This window comes from Delphinapterus leucas, chromosome 8 (genome assembly GCF_059928025.1).
Source record: "Delphinapterus leucas isolate spDelLeu-1000000601 "Yukka" chromosome 8, BTC_Dleu_Yukka2, whole genome shotgun sequence".
Taxonomy (NCBI): Eukaryota; Metazoa; Chordata; class Mammalia; order Artiodactyla; family Monodontidae; genus Delphinapterus; species Delphinapterus leucas.
The window spans coordinates 115219475-115241291 of NC_143136.1; the positions used below are offsets into that span (position 1 = coordinate 115219475).

The 21817-nt window shown below is 37.1% G+C and overlaps 1 long non-coding RNA gene across 1 annotated transcript; it reads left to right on the forward strand.

The window, feature by feature from the left end:
• The first annotated feature begins 1201 nt into the window (after positions 1-1201).
• Positions 1202-5696, forward strand: LOC149748634 (uncharacterized). The gene is made up of 2 exons (XR_016394203.1): positions 1202-1358; positions 2756-5696. It is a non-coding gene; the product is annotated as an uncharacterized LOC149748634 (long non-coding RNA).
• The last annotated feature ends 16121 nt before the right edge of the window (positions 5697-21817 follow it).

Here is a 21817-nt window from a genome sequence, read left to right on the forward strand (position 1 = left end):
TGATTATATCGTTCATTATGTCAAGAGGGGAGAATTAAATTGGGATTCAGGAGACCAGGATTCTAGTGCAGACCTACCACTAACTTGTTGAGACCTTAGTGTGATAATGTTGTTGACTGCCTTCCCAGTAATCACCTCCCTTTTTCTTCCCTTCCCCCAAACCACAATTTTGTCTAGCTTTTGGGGTGATCCCATGCTTCAGGAGCAGCTTGGGCGGGTGAGAGTGGGGGGCTGTGTGACTCTTAGTTACTCTAAGCTCATTATGGTAATTCCACTCTCTTTGGTTAGTGATTGTTTTAGGAATAAACGTGTGACTCAGTTCTGGCCAATGAGTTGAGAATGGGGTGCCTGCAGAGAGAATTCTGGGAAAGCTTTCTCACCGAGGACAAAGGAAAAGATGCCCTCTCCCTGCCTTCATCTTATTCTAGCTCTGAAGATGTGTTTGAGCCCAGTGTACGGATGCAACAGAGCAGTTTTCAGGCTTAAGGGTTCCCTCCTCTGCTCCTGAAGCTGAGGATTGTTTTTAAAAATATGGTGCCTTTGTTGCTACTCCTTTTCTAAGTTGCAAGTGTAATCTGGTTTGGGAGGGTCTTTACTTCCAGCTCTGCTTTCCTCTTTGAGACCACTGTCACCAGGAGATACAGCCCTTGCTTTCCAAAGGTCACACACTCACTCTAGGAGTATTTTGTGAGCGCATTCTAAGATCTCCAGGCCACCGGGACACTTTCATCATAGAGACTTTTTCTCGTTTGTCTTGATAAAATGCAGGGTATAGCATAGTACTAGGCACATAATAGTCATCACTAATAGTTTTGTTTAATGAAGGGTGAATCAAATATTACTTATGTAGGGGTGGGGAGAGGTTTTATTTGTGTTCTATTTGATTTTATTATTTCCAGCCAGTAGCACATGGGTGTGGTTCTATAATCTGTGCATTTTGAAAGGTTTTTTTCAATGAGGCAAAATTGATTCCTGTTTATCTCTGCGAAGAAAATTTTCTTTAGAAATTAAAGAATTGGGGGAAAACCACTTCAATCTATGTGTGTTACTACTTCTTATACAGCAAATTTAGCCTTTAGCTCTGGAGACTTGACAAAGAAGGGAAACATTACAAAATTGTACCTAATGCAAACTAGATGCTCAGTAAACATTTATTTATATAGTAGATATGCCTGAAATAGAACTATTCACTTTATGATTTAATTTTTTCTGTTTTCATTTTAGCATTTATGACATTAGCAGAGAACAGGACTATGTCAAGAAGTCCGGGGGTATACTTGGCGCAAATGAATTAAGACCACCCTCCCAGCTCCATTCCCTGTGAGAGAAGACCGAGACAAGGTTCATATCAGAGAAGAGTGGGTATTAAACTAAATGCTATAAGCTATTACTAATGAATCCAAAGGTGCACAGTACAGTTTTTTAGATTTTAATTTAGATCATGTAAAATGAAAGGACTTTTTTAAAAATTCTAACTTCCAGTAGCTACAGATTTCTTATAATTATTAGTCCAAAATTGATAGGTGATTAAGTTTGCAAATTGCATCAGAAAAGGTGTGTGTGTTCAAGAGAAATTGTCACACTCCTCTATTTGTATTTCTTTGAAATTATGATTTATTTTACTTGATTTTAAATTGAGATATTTTAAATAGTAGAAGTAATACATGCTTATGTAAGAAAAATCTAAATTGTAGTGATATATATAAGGCAAAAGTATAAGTTCTCCTTTTTGTCCACTCCCCAATCACCATTGGTGTATATACTGTTAACGGTTGGATTTCCCATCTTTTCTACATCTTTTTCTGTATACTTCCAAACACATAATTTTTTATGGTTTTTTTTTTACCAAAATGACAGATAATACATATTATTCACTCAGTAGTATACAATAGATATCTTTGTACGTCAGTATATACAGATTTACTTTGTTTTTATTTAGTAAGTGCAAGGTGTTTCCCTATTGATGGCAATTTAGGTTGTCTCCAGTGTTTTTGCTGTTATAGGTGTTGGTGCATGGAACACCCTTGGACATATAACCCCTGCACTTATGCTAATATTTCTGAGGAATAGATTCCCAGAAATGGAATGGTTATTTGGTATGCCCATTTAAGTTTTTGTTACTTTCTGCCAAATTGTGTTCTAAAAAAGCTGTATATATCTTAAACTGGCAGTCCTTTGATATCTTAAAGGTAAGGCTAGTACATTTTAGGATTAGGTGATTAAAGAATGGGCTGTTCCTTCAACAACTGTCAAATGACCTACTTAGAGGAGATACAGTATATAGGCATGGAGAGTATTAAAAGGTGTAGGTTGCCTTCTACTAATAAGGGCCTTTAATGGCACATATTGTTGGGTTCTTAGTGTTTCTGTCTCTGATAAGTGCTATTGCTTAGTTCACAAACAGGAGTTGTGGTCATGTAAGTCTGGGGGAGATGGAGAAGTGGCTAGATTCTGTTAGATTACTGTGACACCTAAGTTGTTGACGTTTGTTCATCTCATTATTTGCTTTCAGACCAGATGCTTATTGAATGGAAAATAGATACCTGTGGTATAGCATCAGAAGCTGGTTTATAATTTTTTTATCTCTCTTATTAGAAGTTATAAAGAGAGAAAAAAGTGTCCCGAAATCAGACACTCAGTATCCCTGTCATGGATTTTGAGATGGGGGAGATTGATGCAGGGCGCTTTGAGCAGAATCCAACTTGTTGTGTCAAGCTTGACCTAACTTTTTTTTTTTTTTTTTTTTTTTTTGCAGTACGCAGGCCTCTCACTGTTGTGGCCTCTCCCATTGCGGAGCACAGGCTCCGGACGCACAGGCTCAGCGGCCATGGCTCACGGGCCCAGCCGCTCCGCGGCATGTGGGATCTTCCCGGACCGGGACACGAACCCGTGTCCCCTGCATCGGCAGGCGGACTCTCAACCACTGTGCCACCAGGGAAACCCAAGCTTGACCTGACTTTTAAGATCCAATCCACAAATGGCAGAGAAACGTGCCCAAAGCCAGGTGCTACAGGAAAGAATATTAACTCAGTTTTCAGAGCCATTTTGATTCAACTTCAGTTTTTTCCATGTGCTCTTTGTTGATCACTTAAACCGTAAGGGACACTCTTTATGCTTTACAGACAGGTACTTTTCAAGTTACCTTCTTAGATGTTGCTTTAGATTTCTTTGTGGAATAGCCCCCTCTTCTTTCTCTTAATATTCTGATCATCTTGAATGTTAAACTAGAGCATGTGCATTGCTCAGCAAAAAATGAAACTATCCATTTATTTAATGCTCCTCGTTTTGTACGCTTGTTTTAGGCGGTTAAATGAAAGCGCATTGTGTGGGAAGAGACAACGTCAAATGATTTATCAGTAAAATTCTCATTATGTCCTTAATTATAGAGCAGGAAACTTGTGCTTTCTTGAGAGTATAATTGAGGTCATTTATTATGAAGTCATGAAAGATTCAGGGTTTACTGTGGTTTTCCATTAACTTCTCTTTTGATATGCTTTTCCTTCTGCCAACTGTAAAATTATTACTTTTCTAACATATGGCTATTTGGAGAGTGCTGACATAAAAAGGAAGCATTTTTAACCATAAATAAATGGTTTTAGAAGTTACAGTATAAAAGTACAAAATAAGTCATTTCTTACTTGTTCCTCCTTGTTTATTTTAAATCATTACCATTAGTCCTAGCTTTATTGGGAGCAGTACTCCCCACATTGTATTAGATGGGGTCTTTTAAATTGCATTATTTCTCACAGTTTTCAGCTTATTATTGTGCGTTGACGCTCAAAATTGGGGATATATGTAGTATTCAGTACTTGTGAAACTTATAATCTATTAACATCTTGCAGAATTTAGGGAAGTTGATAATCATAGATTGGTCATTTCCAAAGCGATGACAACTTTTATTTCTTTCACTTGTAAGCAACATCTTTCACAAATATTGAGCCTCATGGTATAATTAGATTCTTTAAATATTATATTGCCTTTTAAAAAATTTAAATACTAGGTTTCCAAAATTATAATTTTTAAAGGAATCCTGATTTGCATTTGAGCTAGCTGTACAGATTATTTGTAAAAGGAGTTTGCAAGTGCATAGGCTTCCCAGTTTGTTTTGAGGAAGTAGCTAAAGAAAGCCATAATTTTTAAATTGTTATCACTGGTGTTTTGCTGTTTGAATCTCTTTAGAATATCCATATTTTTCACAGCACTGGTATACCGATATTGAAAGAGAGAAGGTGAAACTGAGGAAAAATCAAAGTCAGATGCAATCGATATAGATCAGATGTGCCAACTTCAGAATATTCTTAAGTGTTTCATCCTCTTTTCTTTCTTTCCTTGCTATTTATAATCTTTTATTTTTGATACGATGAAGTATTATTATCAAAATCATTTTTAAATTACCTTGGGAATTGAAGCATTAGGACAGTTTAGTCCAAATGAATTTTACTGAAATGTTTGTTTTGATTTCTGTAATAGTCTAGGGTTTTTTAATCTGTTGTTCATAAATTAATTTTAATTAAAAAGCTTATGTTTTCTTTAACTTTTGAACTCTAGTGTAATTGGCAGAGTCCTGGTATAAGTAGGAAGCCAGATTAATGTACTTATTTATACTGTAAGGCCCAAACTTCCAGTCTTACATAAATTATTCTCTCTATTATTTACAAATAATCAGTGTGTATCCGCCCCCCCAACCTTGTTAAAGAGAATAGAGAGGAGGTAAATAGAAAGGAGTAAACAAATCAAATAGTTCAATGTTATGAGAACTCATTAGGCTCAGTTCTTGCTAAGTGAGGACTGGTAAAATCAAAAGACACAAGGGCTCAATCAAGAGAATTACTGGATTGAGTCAGTAGTTCTCAATTAGGAAGCATGCCTCTCATGGGAGGGGTATACCAGCATCTTTGGGATAACACATGGGTATGGTTTGAAGAAAGCACTTTCAAGAAAAGTAATAAAGTTTTATTTTTGTAAAATGATGATTTTATAATACAGCCCATAAGAAGTAAATTTTAATAGACATGTACAGGCTGGTGAGGAAGCCCCAAAGAAACATGATTTCTAATGTGTTTGCTGAGTGTGCAGTAGTAGGCTCCTTCCAAGGAACCTAACAGACTTCCTTGGGGATTTGGTGAGAAGACAGGAAGGGTAAGTTTATCAAAATGTGGCTTAGGTTTAAAAAAATTTAAGAATGAGAAGCATTGGTCTAAGCAGTTGCTGACCACCAACTTGACACTACAGTTGCATCTGCTTTTACCCAGTGTGGCTACAGCGCCCAGCTTGAAACCAAAAGGGATTTATTCTTGCATTAAAAGTCATTCACCCTCAGTTATAATCCATTTAGGTTATTTTCACATGTGAGATCTTTTAAGATAGTCCAGATATGGTAGCCAAAACACATTGTAAATGTCTTAATTATACAGGAAGGAAATAGATGATTATTTCCTATTATCATAGATGATATATTTCCTGTATCAGTATTCAGTGATATTTAGTGTGCCAATTTTCCCCATCCTTTGGTTATCTTAAACAGTTGCATTATTTTTGTTTGTGTTTTGCAGTTTTTGAGACAGTGTCCTTGAGTTCCGACTCTCTCTTCCAGAGGGCAGTTTCAATTCTCCGTACTTCTTACTTGGACTCTGCATCTGAGCATGGTTTTCAGTACAGTCAAGTGACTGGTGAAAAGTGACATTTTCTTAAATGAGGTGAGGTGCTTGGTACACACTGTGTCTGTTTTATTTTAGTTTTAAAGAAAGAGACCCATTATTTTTGATATATAAGCCTAGTTCTTTTTAGCTATCCCATTTCAGCTGAAATAAAAGATCCTTGGAAATAGTCACTTGAAAGGTAATTATAATATATTCTAGGGAATAGAAAAATAATAAATTTCATTAGTCTTTTAGCAGGAGGAATTCAGATGATGCATTTTTAAAAGTTAATTTTCAAGGCAAAATAACATGTTTATAACATTTGATTATTCTCCCCTTATACGGTACAAAACTCTTTACCAAGAAAAAAAAGCAAGTAACTGTACTCACGAAGAACTTCAAGAAACTTACGGGTTTCTTCTGTTTGAAACTGAAAATCAGGTAAGGGAATTCGATCGTAGAAAAGTAATTTTGTGATGTTAATGTACAAAATTAATTATATCATTAAAGTTAAATATTGGTATTTTAGGTCTATAAAGTTTGTAAGATTACCAGTTCATCAGTCTTTTTTGTTAGTTTGGTGGCAATGTAAATGACAGTGAAAGCTTGTCATGAAAGAGATTGGATTTCTACAACTTTCCATAGGTTTTCTTTAGTTTTATCTTGAATACATTTGTAAGCTCGTGGTGAGATTTTGATTAATACAGATTCCTTAAGTATTAATAATGACTTTTAATGGAGTGAATGGATATTTTCTATTCTCGATCATCGTTTAGATAGATATTTTCTATTTCTTGTGGAGGTTTTTCAAGTTTAAATTACATGATTTTGGGGACAAGATGAACACGTTCAGCATTCTAGTTACTTGGAATTGTTTCATGCCTTATTTTGAAAATTGAACATCCATATTGTTGGTTGTACCTAAATTGTGGAGAAGGAAACTACTGTGTGTAGGTATGTCTCCCGAGATGTGTGTGGCTTCTAGATACAGTTCAGCAATGCTAGAGATCTATAATCCAACTTAAAGTAATTCCAAGGTAGTATTTCGGTTGAGGTCATGATTTTTAAAGAACAGGGATAGATTTGCTAAAGAATAATTAACATTACCATATAACTTATGGATTATATAGTAATACTAGAGAGTTTGTTTAACTTCCAAATAAGATATGTTATGGATTCATACTAAAAAAAAAAAAAAAAAAAAAAAGCATTTGCGGAGAAGACATTTTCAAATTTAGTGATTCCCAAGCTGTAATTGAAAAAGAAATCTTCAAGAGAGGACTTATCTGTGAGCTTGTTTAATTTGGTTTTGCTGGTGACATTTTTGTTAACAGAAATAATAAAATTTCACGAAAAAGTTTGAGCTGTTAATATTAACTAAAACACAATTGCCTTACGTAAGCTTGCTTTGTGCCATGAATGCATAGAACGTACAGATTCTGTATTGAAAGTCTGTATATAGATTATAGAGTTATTTCATGGACCCTCCCAAGAACGATATGATAAGCAAAGTACGATCTTTTGTTTAAGGCAAAGTTGGTATGTCAGCGTGGACTCTGTGTTGGCAGCAGTGCTATCAGCACTCTGGGTGACCCAGGGAAAGGTACGTCTGTAAGGAAAAGGAATCTCTTTTACAAGGTGAAGTGGGGTTTAGTTAGTTACATAAGATACCTATGTTAAATGCTAGTTTCATTGATGATAAATAGTGATCTTTGGAAGCAGACCTTTAAACATATAAATGAGCTTTGAGTCTAAGACTTAAGGTTTTCTAATAGGAGTTATCTTTTTTAAAAGGATGGTTGGACTAGAAAAGGTACTGAAGGTATCTTTCAGTGCCAAGAGTTCAGTGCAGTCATCTGGGGCTAGTGAGGATTTCTTCTGAATTATCATAATGGCAGTAGGAACACATAATAGAGGGAACTGACGCACCTTGGCAACTGTGGAATGTGAGGAGTAACAAAGAATCAAATGTAAGGTAACTTACACTGCACTGATATTGTCAGTAGAAGAGAGACACGGAGGAGAGGAAATTGTAGGGAAGCTGTTGAGTTAAAAGAGAAAGGTAATCTTACTGTCAAGAATGTGGATTAGCACTAATTTCTTTAAGCTTCACTTTCCTCATCTGTAAAATAGATGAAACTATCATCTAGATTTGCTGTGAGGATTACATGAGACTGTGTCAAGTGCTTAGCTTGGAGCTTACACCTAAATGAACACTACTACTTCAGTGAGCTAAATTTGAGAAATAATGAGGTGGTCATAAGTGTTTCTGAAAGCTGTCCTGCTGGTGGTAAGAATAGTTGGAAAAGGGATTAGAACTGGAGGTTGGGGTTCAAGGTGGCAGCGGGTGGGTGTTAGCTGAAGCCAAAAACATTGTTACATGGGGCAGCAAAGATGGCAAGAGCAGAACTTTCAGGTGGTTATGGGAGCAAGGGATGGGGCCACGGGGCAAGGCTAGGAAGAGGGAGTTGAGAGCAGTCCAGGGGATGAAGAATCAGGAGGTGGAGTTTCACAGAGAACAGAAGGCTGTAAGGAGGGGTGTTAGCAGTGTCAGATGCTACAGAAGTTGGAGATCAGCACTGAGAAGGATTACTGGGCTCCATGGCTACATTCCTGCTGACCATTTCTTTTAAATAACAACTTTATTGAGATAACATTCACATACCATTCGTTTCACCTGTTTAAAGTATACAATTTTTTTTTAGCATATTCACTAAAATGAATATGCAGCCATCAGCACAATCAATTTTAGACCATTTTCATCAGTCACTCCCCACTCCCACCAGCCTAAGCAACCAGTACTCTACTTTTTGCCCCTATGGATTGGCCTATTCCAGACATTCCATGTAGATGGGATCGTATATGACCTTTTGTGACTAACTTTTTTACTTAGCTTAGTGTTTTTGAGATTCATCCATGTTGTAGCATATACTTCATTCCTTTTTTGACTGAATAATATTCCACTGTACCGCATTTTCTTTATCCATTCAGCACTTGATGGACATTTGGTTGTTTCTACTTTTTGGCTATTATAAAAAAATGGTACTATGTACGTTCTTGTCCAGGTCTTTATGTGGACATGTTTTTTCATTTCTGTTGGGTTTATACCTAGGAGTGGAATTGCTGGCTCATATGGTAACTCTGTGTAAAACAAATGTTTTTTTAAACTTACATTCAGCTCTTCTAAAGGACATGAAAGGGGATAAGTTCATAACCCCAATAACAGTTTACCTAAAACCTTTTTTTCCTTCTCCCCTACTCTTTTTAACCCCCCCTTCTTTTCATTATGAAAAATGCTAACATAGAAAAAGTAGAGAGCATAGTATAATATACCTATCACCTACGTTTAACAGATAATGTTTTGCATTATTCTCTTCATTTGTTTAAAAAAGTTTTTTTTTCTGAAAATTGTGAAAGTGAATTACAAGCAAACACCTCAGCTTACATCTCTAAAAATTAAGGCCATTTTTGCGCTTTACTGCAGTCACATGAGTTTATTGTTGATGTTTGAGAGGCTGGCTTCAGTAGGGTGGTGGAGTAGATAGAGGCTGGATTGCTCCTATAAATACACAATCTTCTTCATCACATGTACTGGGGGTAATAATAAAATAGCACTACTGCCTGTGTGTGTTCTATAGTTTTGGGCTCAAATAGAAATGGATAGTTCTGTGTATGAAAGTAATCCTTTATATTACTGTAGTGTATTATAGTTTTAAAAGTTTATGGATCTTTTTAAATCTTCCTGAGAACCCTGTGATTTATGTATCTATACTCATGCCCACCTTGCCCGCTTAAGTGACATACTCCTCAGTCACATGGTTATTATTAGCAGTAAGTGAAAAACCTGGAACTGGAACCCAATCTCCTGGCCACAAGTTTATTGCTCTGTCTGCTATATCCATGTCCTCACCATTGTCTTTTATGTTTCAAAAGAGATACTTCAGGAATATCTCTGAAATGTGTCCTTTCCTCCTTATTCTCACTGCTGCTGCCGGGTGGGGATCCTCTTCTCCTGTCGTAACTTAAAGGAGTCTCTCCCCTCTTGAGACTCACTTCTCTATTAAGCTGCAGTGGGCTGTGATGTGGCTACAGTGGTGAACAAAACAGATATAACCCCCGCCTCCCTGGAATTCACAGCCCAGCAGAATAAGCTGCTTGAAGGCAGGACCTCGTTGTATTTCCCTTTGTGGCACTGCTGCCTGGCACACAGCTGCAGTGTAGTAGACCTCAGCACACATTCTTAAATATGAGTACTTACTGAGATGTTTTGCAAAAAATAACTTGAGAATCAGATTACTATAGGCCTTTTCACTGAATGATTGCATGGAGAAAAAACAGACTCACGAAGACTTTTCCAAACATGTGATACTCTTATCCCTTTTCACTTACCATACCCAAATAGAAAACTGGTTGTCGAACAGATGTATTGTATCTTAGCTCTAATGTTTCCATACCTTTAGAATATCTCAAATAGTTTTTAAAAGGTAAGCAGTTTCAAAATAGTTTTTTAATGTTAGCATTTATTTGTCTTTTGTGTTGTCTTGTTCAGTTAAAGGTAACCCATGTGTAAATAATCTTTTTAAAGTGTAAATTAATCTATTTTTATACTTTTATAGGTGTATACATTTCCAAATACTCAGACTATCTTCATGCAAGACCTTGGTATCATGGGAAGTCTGGTTATGTTGTAATTTTTAATCTAATTAAGGTAAAGACTAAATGTGCTTCTATGTAATTTTTCTTTTAAAAATGAAAGATTATCAGTCTGTGATAATGTTCTTTGCAGATCATTTGCTACACATAGTCCTTGCCAAAGACAGCTATCTAAAGTCAGAGAAAATAACTGCTTTTTGCTTTCCTTTACGGACAAAGCTTTTTTTAAATTCATTTTATAGATGATCTATGAATATGTTTTTTTTTAAAAAGCTTCAAAATAATACAACAGGTATTCAGTGAAAAGCTTTCCTCTCACCCTGTCCCACAATGCCACTTTTTAAATAGTAAATAACAGAAAACGAGTAGCTGCTTATAAAGCAGTGTGATTTCAGTTATAAGAGATGAATTTAGAAAGCAACATTCATTGATTTAAGTTGTCAAAATGAGAAACCTTTATATATTTTTTTAACCCCTAAAACATTGAGACCTTGTTCACAGTTTCATGGGGCACCTGCAACTGATGATCTCAGAAATTTTTAAATGCCCTTAAATAGTCCAGTATAAATGAATCACGCAATTAGAATTTTCACTCAAATAGTAGGAAAACTCTAATTTTAGAGGTTGGGGGGCTTTTTGAGGACATATTCTGTGGTCTCGTTTTGGTTTTGCTTTTGTTTTAGCTTTCCTACTATCTTAAGTTCTTTGGTTATAAACCTAACACTACTGATTTTTTTAAGAGTGTGAACTCTTCATATTCCAAAACTTGTCCCCAAGAACTGGAGGGAAAGTAGCATTGCATGGGCTCATAGTCACTGCTTCCCTCCCTTACTCTTCCCTCTCCTGCTCTGTGATAAGTGCTGTAGTTCTGCCGCAGACAACGTGCCTGTCAGCTCAGGTAACAAACATTTTTTCTTATGTCAGATTGTGCCTCGCCATTGGTTTCGTGCCCCCGTATCCCACCCTGTCTGGTGGATACTGCTGTTTAGTTTTTGCCTATGTGCTCTCAGTCTTCCTTACTTTACTGCTTAGAAGCCAGCCCTGCCCAACATCATAAGCTGTTTGATGGGGAGAGAATACAGGTTTTGATTGCTCACTGAAGTACCATTTATATTATTTGTCTTCTTAGTATTGCCTTTGGTGGTCCTGTTGATGAAGAGGCGGGACCTTGACAGCAAACATGTGTATATGTTCTTTATTAGGCTACTTTTAAATAAATCCTAGAGTCAGATTATTGCTATTTGAAAACATTTGATTAGTCTTAATATTTTCATTCTAGGGAAGAGTCAAGTTTGTGTCTGAGAATTATACAACTAACTATACCAGCCCATCTTCTGGCTATGATTGCCACGTGGCTGTAAGTACTAACAAGTTTTCTCACAAGACAAGTCAGTTTCGCACCTTTGAACTGAATCAGGTATAGTCACCTGGGAATAAATCATTTCTAAATCTAAGGAGTTAAATTTTGGGGTTGGGTAGGGTTGAAATAAACTTGATGCACGTGGAATTCTGTAGTATTACCCTGATAATACTTATTTTGCTTCTTTCGGTATTACCTCTATGAACTTTCAGGCAGCACTGTTATTGAGCGACCCAGACAGATCTGTCCTTATGTGATTGTAGCTTTTCAGTACAGGGAACCTAAAAAGATGGCAGCACCAGCTCATAATCATAAAAGCAAGTAAGTAATTATGTACATACTTTGTTTTACTGGATTTCTTTCCTTTGCTCTTATAAAATATGCTTCTTTTTTTTCCCCCTAGACTTGAACTCAAAGAAGATGGTAAGAAATTATTTAATTGGTTCTTTTAGCTGTTTCTTTAAGTAAATGTTTTGTTCATAAATAAAATAATCAGTTTCTTTCTTACCCTCATTTCTCACAGTTCTCATCTATCCATGGAAAGGGAAATTAATTATTCAAGGCTGTCTGATGTGTGATATAACCCTTTGGTCCTCTTACGGCACATTGGTTCCAAAACAACTGTAAGTATTGAATAAGTGCCTTTACTGATGCTTGTATAATTTTTTGATTCTCATTTTGAGGTCTTGCTTGTTGGCACTGGTGTGAAATACAGCAACTGTACTTGGTTTTAGATTACTCCTGGGGAGATGTATAGAGCACAGGGCCATGACACAGGAGACCTAAATTCAGATATAAATCTGACCGTTGCCTTGAAATAAGTTAGTTTTATAATCTTTGACAAATCAGTTTTTATATTTTAGTATCTTAATCCATTTATGGGAAAATGATCTCTCAGGCTAAATTAATTTACTTGATGCTAGAAGTTTGACTTTCCCCAAGAAACAACTTGGACTTGCCTAGATAACAGATGCAACAGATTCTAGCCACTGAATTCTATTAGAATCTTTATAAGGTTTGCAGTATCTAGCTTTTTAATTTTCACACGATTTTCCTAGACTAGTATTAGAGTAGCCTTTACATGTATTTACATTATGATGAATTACAGTACTTGCTTCTGCAGAGAGAACTGTGAAGGGCATCTTGTGATATCTTTTTGTTTAATCTATTCTTAGTTTGCACCCAAAACTGTTGAAAGTTAGACATGCTTTAATTGAAAAATAAAATGAAAACTGGTGTGCTATTAGAAATCATTTACTTTCTACTGGCCTTTTTTAAGAAGAGAGAGGGAATTTATAGCCCATAGAATAAATTAAGGATTCTGTGAATAAATAAATGGGAGAGAAGGGAAAGTTCTTTCTCACTGTAGAGTGCAACTAATAGGTATAGAAAGAGCGATGGAATTTGGAAATCACATTTTGGCAACATCATAATAATCAGTGGAGGCTTGATGTAGTAGGTGAAAGTTTGATGGTATTTACATATCTCGCAAAGGAAAAAATAAAGACTTTACAATGGAAGAAGCTACAGAGACCATCTTAACTAAGTGGTTAAGTTAATGTCACCAGGAGAGGAATAAACATCATGTGCTTCCTGATACGATGCACAGAGAATAACACGATATCAGTCTGTGGTGCTCCTGCCAATCTAATCAGGAAGAAAGGTTAGACATGCCCAGATTGAGGGACATTCTGCAAAATAAATGGTCTATATTATTCAAAAATATCAAGGTCACTGAAGATAAAGACTCAGAGATTGTTGCAGACTGAAGGAGACTAAAGAGACATACGTAAATGCAATGTGGCATCCTGGATTGGATCCTGAACCAGAAAAAAGTACCTTCTTTTGTTACAAGGGACCTTAGTGAGACAGTTGGCAACATTTGAATGAGGTCTGTAGGTTAAAAAATTGTCCTGTATCATTGTTAATTTGTTGATTTTTGCTAATTGTTTTGTGGTTATATAAGGAAATATTTTTCTTAAGGGTACACATTAAGAAGTATTTGGGGGGAAAGGAGGCATCTGTAAGTCTGCAAGTATTTAAAAATGAGTTTTAAAGAAGGAAAAGGTAGTCAGGGGAAATGATGCAAGTCTGGCTGCGGTTCATCCTGTGGCACTGCATGGTCGGCAGTCCCATATTATCAAAAGTTCTTACGTAGTGTAATTTCTAGAAGATTCTCGTTCCAATATGCATAATTCTTCCACATGTCTGGATATTTTGGTTATAACAGAAATGCATGCATTCAGAAAATGGGAACACATTTGCAGACCATGGTTTATGAGGTCACATACTCAAAAATCTATAATATTTATGAATATGTACATTATTTGATCTGGCGTTTATAGATTTAAGAATTTTTTGTGGTTATAATATTTTTGTTTGCTTTATATTCGAAAGCCAAAACTTATGAAGCTGTAGTTTCAGTGTTTATTACATTACATGATATTGTTATTTTGTTTTTTAGACCACACGAACTAGAGTTTAAGTATGTAATGAAAGTGTCGTCTTTGAAAAACAGACTACCAGAAGCTGCTTTTAGAAAACAGAATTACGTGGAGCACAAAGGTCTGTTCAGATGTCATGGTACACTGCATGTCCTGAGCTCTGTTCCAGTTCTTTTCCACCCTCTCTTTCATACACACATGCACGCGTGCATGTGCACTCTCTCTCTCGCCCTCTTACTTCTGTTTTCCCTTAAGTACTTCTTAAAAGGGTCTTTTGTGAAAGGTGTAGAGTAGCTCTGTGATTCAGTTCTTGGGAGGTTCCGCCTCTACCTACTTTCTGGAGAGTTTATATCGTAAATGGGTGCTGAATTTTCTCAAAAGCTTTTTCTGCATCCATTGAGATCATCATATGGTTTTTATCCTCCAATTTGTTAATATGGTGTATCACATTGATTGATTTGCGTATATTGAAGAATCCTTGCATTCCTGGGATAAACCCCACTTGATCATGGTGTATGATCCTTTTAATGTGTTCTTGGATTCTGTTTGCTAGTATTTTGTTGAGGATTTTTGCATCTATGTTCATTAGTGATATTGGCCTGTGGTTTTCTTTCTTTGTGACATCTTTGTCTGGTTTTGGTATCAGGATGGCGGTGGCCTCGTAGAATGAGGTTGGCAGTGTTCCTCCCTCTGCTATAATTTGGAAGAGTTTGAGAAGGATAGGTGTTAGCTCTTCTCTAAATGTTTGATAGAATTTGCCTGTGAAGCCATCCGGTCCTGGCCTTTTGTTTGTTGGAAGAATTTTAATCACAGTTTCAATTTCACTGCTTGTGATTGGTCTGCTTATATTTTCTGTTTCTTCCTGGTTCAGTCTCGGAAGGTTGTGCTTTTCTGAGAACTTGTCCATTTCTTCCAGGTTGTCCATTTTATTGGCATATAGTTGCTTGCAGTAGTCTCTTATGATCCTTTGTATTTCTGCAGTGTCAGTTGTTACTTCTCCTTTTTTCATTTCTAATTCTGTTGATTTGAGTCTTCTCCCTTTTTTTCTTGATGAGTCTGGCTAATGGTTTATCAATTTTGTTTATCTTCTCAAAGAACCAGCTTTTAGTTTGATTGATCTTTGCTATTGTTTCCTTCATTTCTTTTTCATTTATTTCTGATCTGATCTTTATGATTTCTTTCCACCTGCTAACTTTGGGGGTTTTTTTGTTCTTCTTTCTCTAATTGCTTTAGGTGTAAGGTTAGGTTGTTTATTTGAGATTTGTCTTGTCTCTTGAGGTAGGATTGTAGTGCTGTAAACTTCCCTCTTAGAACTTTTGCTGCATCCCATAGGTTTTGGGTCGTGTTTTCATTGTCATTTGTCTCTAGGTATTTTTTGATTTCCTCTTTGATTTCTTCAGTGATTTCTTGGTTATTTAGTAGCGTGTTGTTTAGCCTCCATGTGTTTGTATTTTTTACAGTTTTTTTCCCTGTAATTGATATCTAGTCTCATAAAGTTGTGGTCAGAAAAGATACTGGATACGATTTCAATTTTCTTCAATTTCCCAAGGCTTGATTTGTGACCCAAGATATGATGTATCCTGGGGAATGTTCCATGAGCACTTGAGAAGAAAGTGTATTCTGTTGTTGTTGGATGGAATGTCCTATAAATATCAGTGAAGTCCATCTTGTTTAAGGTGTTATTTAAAGCTTGTGTTTCCTTATTTATTTTCATTTTAGATGATTTGTCTGTTGGTGAAAGTGGAGTGTTAAAGTCCCCTACTATTATTGTGTTACTATGGATTTCCCCTTTTATGGCTGTTAGCATTTGTCTTGTGTATTGAGGTGCTCCTATGTCAGATGCATAATATTTACAGTTGTTATATCTTCTTGGATTGATCCCTTGATCATTATGTGGTGTCCTTCTTTGTCTCTTGTAATAGTCTTTATTTTAAAGTTTATTTTGTCTGATATGAGAATTGCTGCTCCAGCTTTCTTTCAATTTCCATTTGCATGGAGTATCTTTTTCCATCCCCTCACTTTCAGTCTGTATGTGTCCCTGGGTCTGAAGTGGGTCTCTTGTAGACAGCATGTACACAGGTCTTGTTTTTGTATCCCTTCAGCCAGGCTATGTCTTTTTGTTGGAGCATTTAATCCATTTACAGTTAAGGTAATTATCGCTATGTATGTTCCTAGTACCATTTTCTTAATTGTTTTGGGTTTGTTTTTGTAGGTGTTTTCCTTCTCTTGTGTTCCCTGCCTAGAGAAGTTCCTTTAGCATTTGTTGTAAAGCTGGTTTGGTGGTGCTGAATTCTCTTAGCTTTTGCTTGTCTGTAAAGGTTTTAATTTCTCCATCGAACCTGAATGAGACCCTTGCTGGTAGAGTAATCTTGGTTGTAGGTTTTTCCCTTTCATCACTTTAGATATGTCCTGCCACTCCCTTCTGGCCTGCAGAGTTTCTGCTGAATGATCAGCTGTTAACCTTACGGGGATTCCCTTGTGTGTTATTTGTTGCTTTTCCCTTGCTGCTTTTAGGATTTTTTTCTTTGTATTTAATTTTTGATAGTTTGAGTAATATGTGTCTTGGCATGTTTCTCCTTGGATTTATCCTGTATGGGACTCTCTGCACTTCCTGGACCTGACTGGCTGTTTCTTTTCCCATGTTAGGGAAGTTTTCAACTATAATCTCTTCAAATATTTTCTCAGACCCTTTCTTTTTCTCTTCTTCTTCTGGGATCCTTATAATTCAAACATTGGTGCTTTTAATGTTGTCCCAGAGGTCTCTGAGACTGTCCTCAGTTCTTTTCATTCTTTTTCTCTATTTTGCTCTGCGGTAGTTACTTCCACTGTTTTATCTTCCCGGTCACTTATCCATTCTTCTGCCTCAGTTATTCTGCTATTGCTTCCTTCCTGAGAATTTTTATTTTCATTTATTGTGTTGTTCATCATTGTTTGTTTGCTCTTTAGTTCTTCTAGGTCCTTGTTAAACGTTTCTTGTATTTTCTCCATCCTATTTCCAAGATTTTGGATCATCTTTCCTATCATTACTCTGAATTCTTTTTCAGGTAGACTGCCTATTTCCTCTTCGTTTGGTCTGATGGTGTGTTACCTTGCTCCTTCATCTGCTACATATTTCTCTGTTTTCCCATTGTGCTTAACTTACTGTGTTTGGGATCTCCTTTTCGCAGGCTGCAGGTTCGTAGTTCCCTTTGTTTTTGGTGTCTGCCCCCAGTGGGTAAGGTTGGTTCAGTGGCTTGTGTAGCCTTCCTGGCGGAGAGGACTGATGCCTGTGTTCTGGTGGGTGGGGCTGGGTCTTGTCTTTCTGGTGGGCAGGGCTGCGTCCAGTGGTGTGTTTTGGGGTGTCTCTGAATTTAGTATGATTTTAGGTAGCCTCTCTGCTAATGGGTGGGGTTGTGTTCCTGTCTTGCTGGTTGTTTGGCGTGGGGCGTCCAGCCCTGGAGTTTGCTGGCCATTGGGTGGAGCTGGATCTTAGCGTTGAGACAGAGATCTCTGGGAGAGCTCTTGCCGGTTGATGTTACATGGAGCCGGGTGGTCTCTGGTGGTCCAGTGTCCTGAACTCGGCTCTCCCACCTCAGAGGCTCAGGCCTGACACCAGGCCGGAGCACCAAGACCAACCATGTCAGCCACACGGTGGGTCTAGGGAGAAACGGAATATTTCACAATAGCATTTTAAAATAGGAAATGTTCTGTGTTTCTGATTTTCTCCACAGTCTGTTGCCAAGATATGTGCTTCAATATGTATGAGGTGAAACTGTCCAACAAACAAGGGGAAAAAGTAGATAAACTAACAGAGTACATTAAAAGGGAGCAATTGGTAAGAACCATCAGTTTAAAATATTATTATTATGTTTTCCTTAAATTGAGAAATTGATATCTGTTTATTAGTTGGCTCTGCCTAGATTGAATTGTTTTAGCTTGCTCAAAAGGATTTTTTTTTTTTTTTTTGGTCACGCCACACAGCTTGTAGGATCTTAGTTCCCTGACCAGGGGTCAAACCCGGGCCCACAACAATGAAAGTGCCAAGTCCTAACCACTGGACCGCCAGGAAATTCCCTTAAGAGGATATTTATCATTTAATATTTATTGACATGATATTTATTGGCTAACATGTTCATCCCCTTTGTATCTTAGTTTACTTTTTCTGTGTCTCACTAGTCAGTTCATACTCCTGGTTTTAAGTATAGGAGGACAGTTTTTCTCAAATCCTTTTTTGTTGTTGTTTTTGTTTTATGATGGAAGAATTGAGTAGATCCCTGGTATTTCTGCATTAATCAAAGGAGATTGATTTGTGGGATATTTCTTTAAAAGTGACCCTTGTCAACACATAGGTGTATAAAGAAGAAAAAGTTGCTGCTTCTATTGTTTTCATAGCGTAGAAAAGCACGATTCTACTGAGAAATATGTAACATCCAAAGACCTCTCCACTGTGTTAACCAGGGCTCCTCGGTCTGAGGATAGGAGTAGATGCTGACCTTATAGTGAGTGATTCCCAAACATCCCAAAGGAAACAGTGTGCATGGTGGAAGTGAGCAAACAAGTCTGCTCAGCCCTTTAGTGGCACAACGGACTTATCCCCATAGTAGACAGTATGAAACCGGTAAATTAACAGAATAGATAGGTGAGCTGCCTTGGGGGAAGTGTCAGGTAAGATGCTTGAGTTGCACGTAACAGAAATTCAGACTGGCTTAAACAATAAAGAGTTTTGATAGGCTTACTTTTGAGTTTTAGATGGTAAAGCAAGTTCAAGTGCTGTTTGCTCAGGACTCTTTTTCTTTCAGCTTCTCCCTCCTCTGTGCAATAGTTCTGTCCTAGGCTGCCAGTCAGGGCTGCGTGCTTCCTTTTTGCATCCAGAGAGAACCCGTCCTCCAAACCATGGCTTCTGTCCTTAGACCAGTTCCATCATCTGCATGTCTCTCAGCAGCAACTAGAAAGGGAATGGCCCACACTGATTAGTTCAGGCCACTCAGAGCCCACCTTCCAGAACTGGGTGCGAGGTCAGGGCCCCCATTCTGCAGTAAGGAGGTGCAGTGGCTGAGCAGGTGACCACTGAGTATCGACTGGGATTACAGGCTATGTGTTTTTGAAGTAGTGTAGTTCATTTTATATTTGGAAATTCAAAGGAAGGAAGTTCAAAGATACTTTGAGAAAATGCATTAGTGAAGGGTCTACTTGTGAGTGCTTCTGGTATTGAACTCAGGAGACTCGGTGCCCAGCTTTACTTCACAGTTTGTGTGTTAATTACTTAACAGAAATTACTTATCACATAAGGTCCTTCGCTCTCAGTGCTCCAGGCTGCTTTTCCTGCCTCATTTTATAATGAATAATCTTTACATATCGGTCTCCCTACCTAGACATCGAGCTCCTTGAGGGTAGGTATCATGTCTTAAGCATCTTTGACACCTTGGTGCCTGGTGTATAGTGGACGAGCAGTAAATGTCCCTTGTACCTACAACACTGGACTTCAAGAACAGTACTGAGGAAGGTCTCTTCTTTAAAAGGTGGTAAAGACATGTATGGCTGGATTTTTCTGTGTGTGAATGGAAAAGGCTAGAAGTAGATATTTCAAAGATTCTATGATTTTTTTCCCCACAAAGGTTAAAATAGGAATTTTATATAGCCCTTTCAGCGCATAATTTGAGAGACTAATAAGATACACTACATATTTGTTTTACGTGCACATATTTTGGAATAAAGGAATGTACAGTTTTAAGCAGATATAGGATTTTACTTTCATCTATATTACAAAACTAAAATTCAGAATAATGTAGCTAATTATTGTCACTTTTACTCTTTACACCGATAAAAAGATAAAGCAAGAATTACATCTGTTTGCTGATACATACCAAAGATATGGGTATATATAACTGTTGATACATTTATTCAGTAATTCTTTCTTGAGTGCTTACTGTGTGCCAGAAGCAAAAAGACAAATTGTCCCTGCCATCAAGGAACTTACAAGACTATAGGAGACAAAAATGTAAACCAACCAATGCATAGGGGCTGTGATAGAAATGTTTGGAGACTCACAATAGTGATTGTTCCTGTGGGTGAAGTTTCAGTCTCATAATTAGTTCCAATAAATAATTAGAAAAGAAGTCTTTTTTTCATACTTGAGTTGTTGAATAATTTATTGATTTATCATATTTGTAGGCTTATGACCTGTCAAGTTTTGAAGTATGTTTTATCACTTTATAAAGTGGTATCTTTTATTCTGTTTTTTTAACTGACAAATTATTGTATGACATTGAATTTTATCTTTGTTAAGGGTATATAGGCTTTTGAAATGGTGACTAATGGGGAAGAAGAGCTGTTATCTCTGTGATTTAGAATGACAGAAGATGCCACTGAAGACTGTGGTAGAGGGAAAATAGAAGTATTTATTTTCATCTGCATTTCTTATAACCAGGGGACCTAATGATGTTATTTCCTTTTATTACTCATCTCTTAGGAAGCTGTAGAAAGGATTCTTTTAATGGATGGTATCTTCCAGTTTTTCTAGTCCCAGGATTCTGTGATATGTTTTGTATTAAAATGAGCTTAACATGTTAATCAAAGGTCTGATTGACCTTGAATTTGTAGTGGCGAAATGGGAACAGAGCGGCTACTTAGCAGTATGAAATGTCCAACATGTCAATGAAAAAAAATGAAAGACGTTGTTTCTGATTGATTTGTTATGTAATTGAACACTATCCTAAAACTAACCCATGATGTTCTAGTTATTTATTATATGTAGCCATAACAAGGCCAAGATTACTTGAATGCTAAGGAGCTTGCAGTTTCTGATACTGGGGACAAAATTGTCCTGATTCCCATAAATACTGACATTTCAAGAATTTTTTTCTTTAACTTTTCATGAGCTTAAAAATCACTGAAGAATGTGGTAGAGGGAGAAGGAGAGAGGAATTGAATCTTCTTTCTTGCTATTTTATGTTTAAGGCAATCGTCAAATGCTTAGAAGATCGAGAATTTTTCATTTTACTTACGTCGTCAGCCTTAATGTCAGAAACAAGTAAGAACAACTTTTTGAATAAATGTTTTTCAGTATGTTTACTTTTATTGTATAAGATCAGCAACCTCACGTTTCTTCTGATTCTCATTCTGTGTAGGTTTTGGAGAGGAGCAGATGGGTCTTCACGGGTTGCATTTATTCCATTCATCCCCGTCAGCAGGTAAGGACCAGGACTGGCAGTTCACTGCACCTGTGGGCCATTTTTCAGTCCTCATCTTAAACTCTCAGCAGCATATGACCCTGGTAACTCTTTTCTTCTCTTAAATAACTTTCTTCCTTTACTCTCCCTGGTCAATCCTTCATCTCCTTTCTTTGTAGGCTTATCCTTTCCTGTCTGCTCCATGCTCAGATATCCACCTGCCTATGGACATTTCTTTCTACTTAAATGTCTCAGATGGTCCTCACATTCAGCATGTCCAAAACTGGATTCATTTGTTATTGAACAACAAGAGCTGGGAGTTGGTTTTATCATAGTCTCCCCGTCAGTAGGACTTAAGGTCCTCACAGAAGCACTTCCCTCTGTCTGGACTACTTGTCTCCTTCCCCCTGATCAGATGATGTTGATCGCCCCCCAAGCCAGAACCAGGAATTGCCTGCTAGGGGCAAAAATTATTGCTCCTGCAGTCTGTAAATAGATATACAGTATATCTGTGGTATTAGAATTTCAGAGGGCAGTTAGGAAACAAAGTCTAGAAAGGCTGTCTTTGGTGGG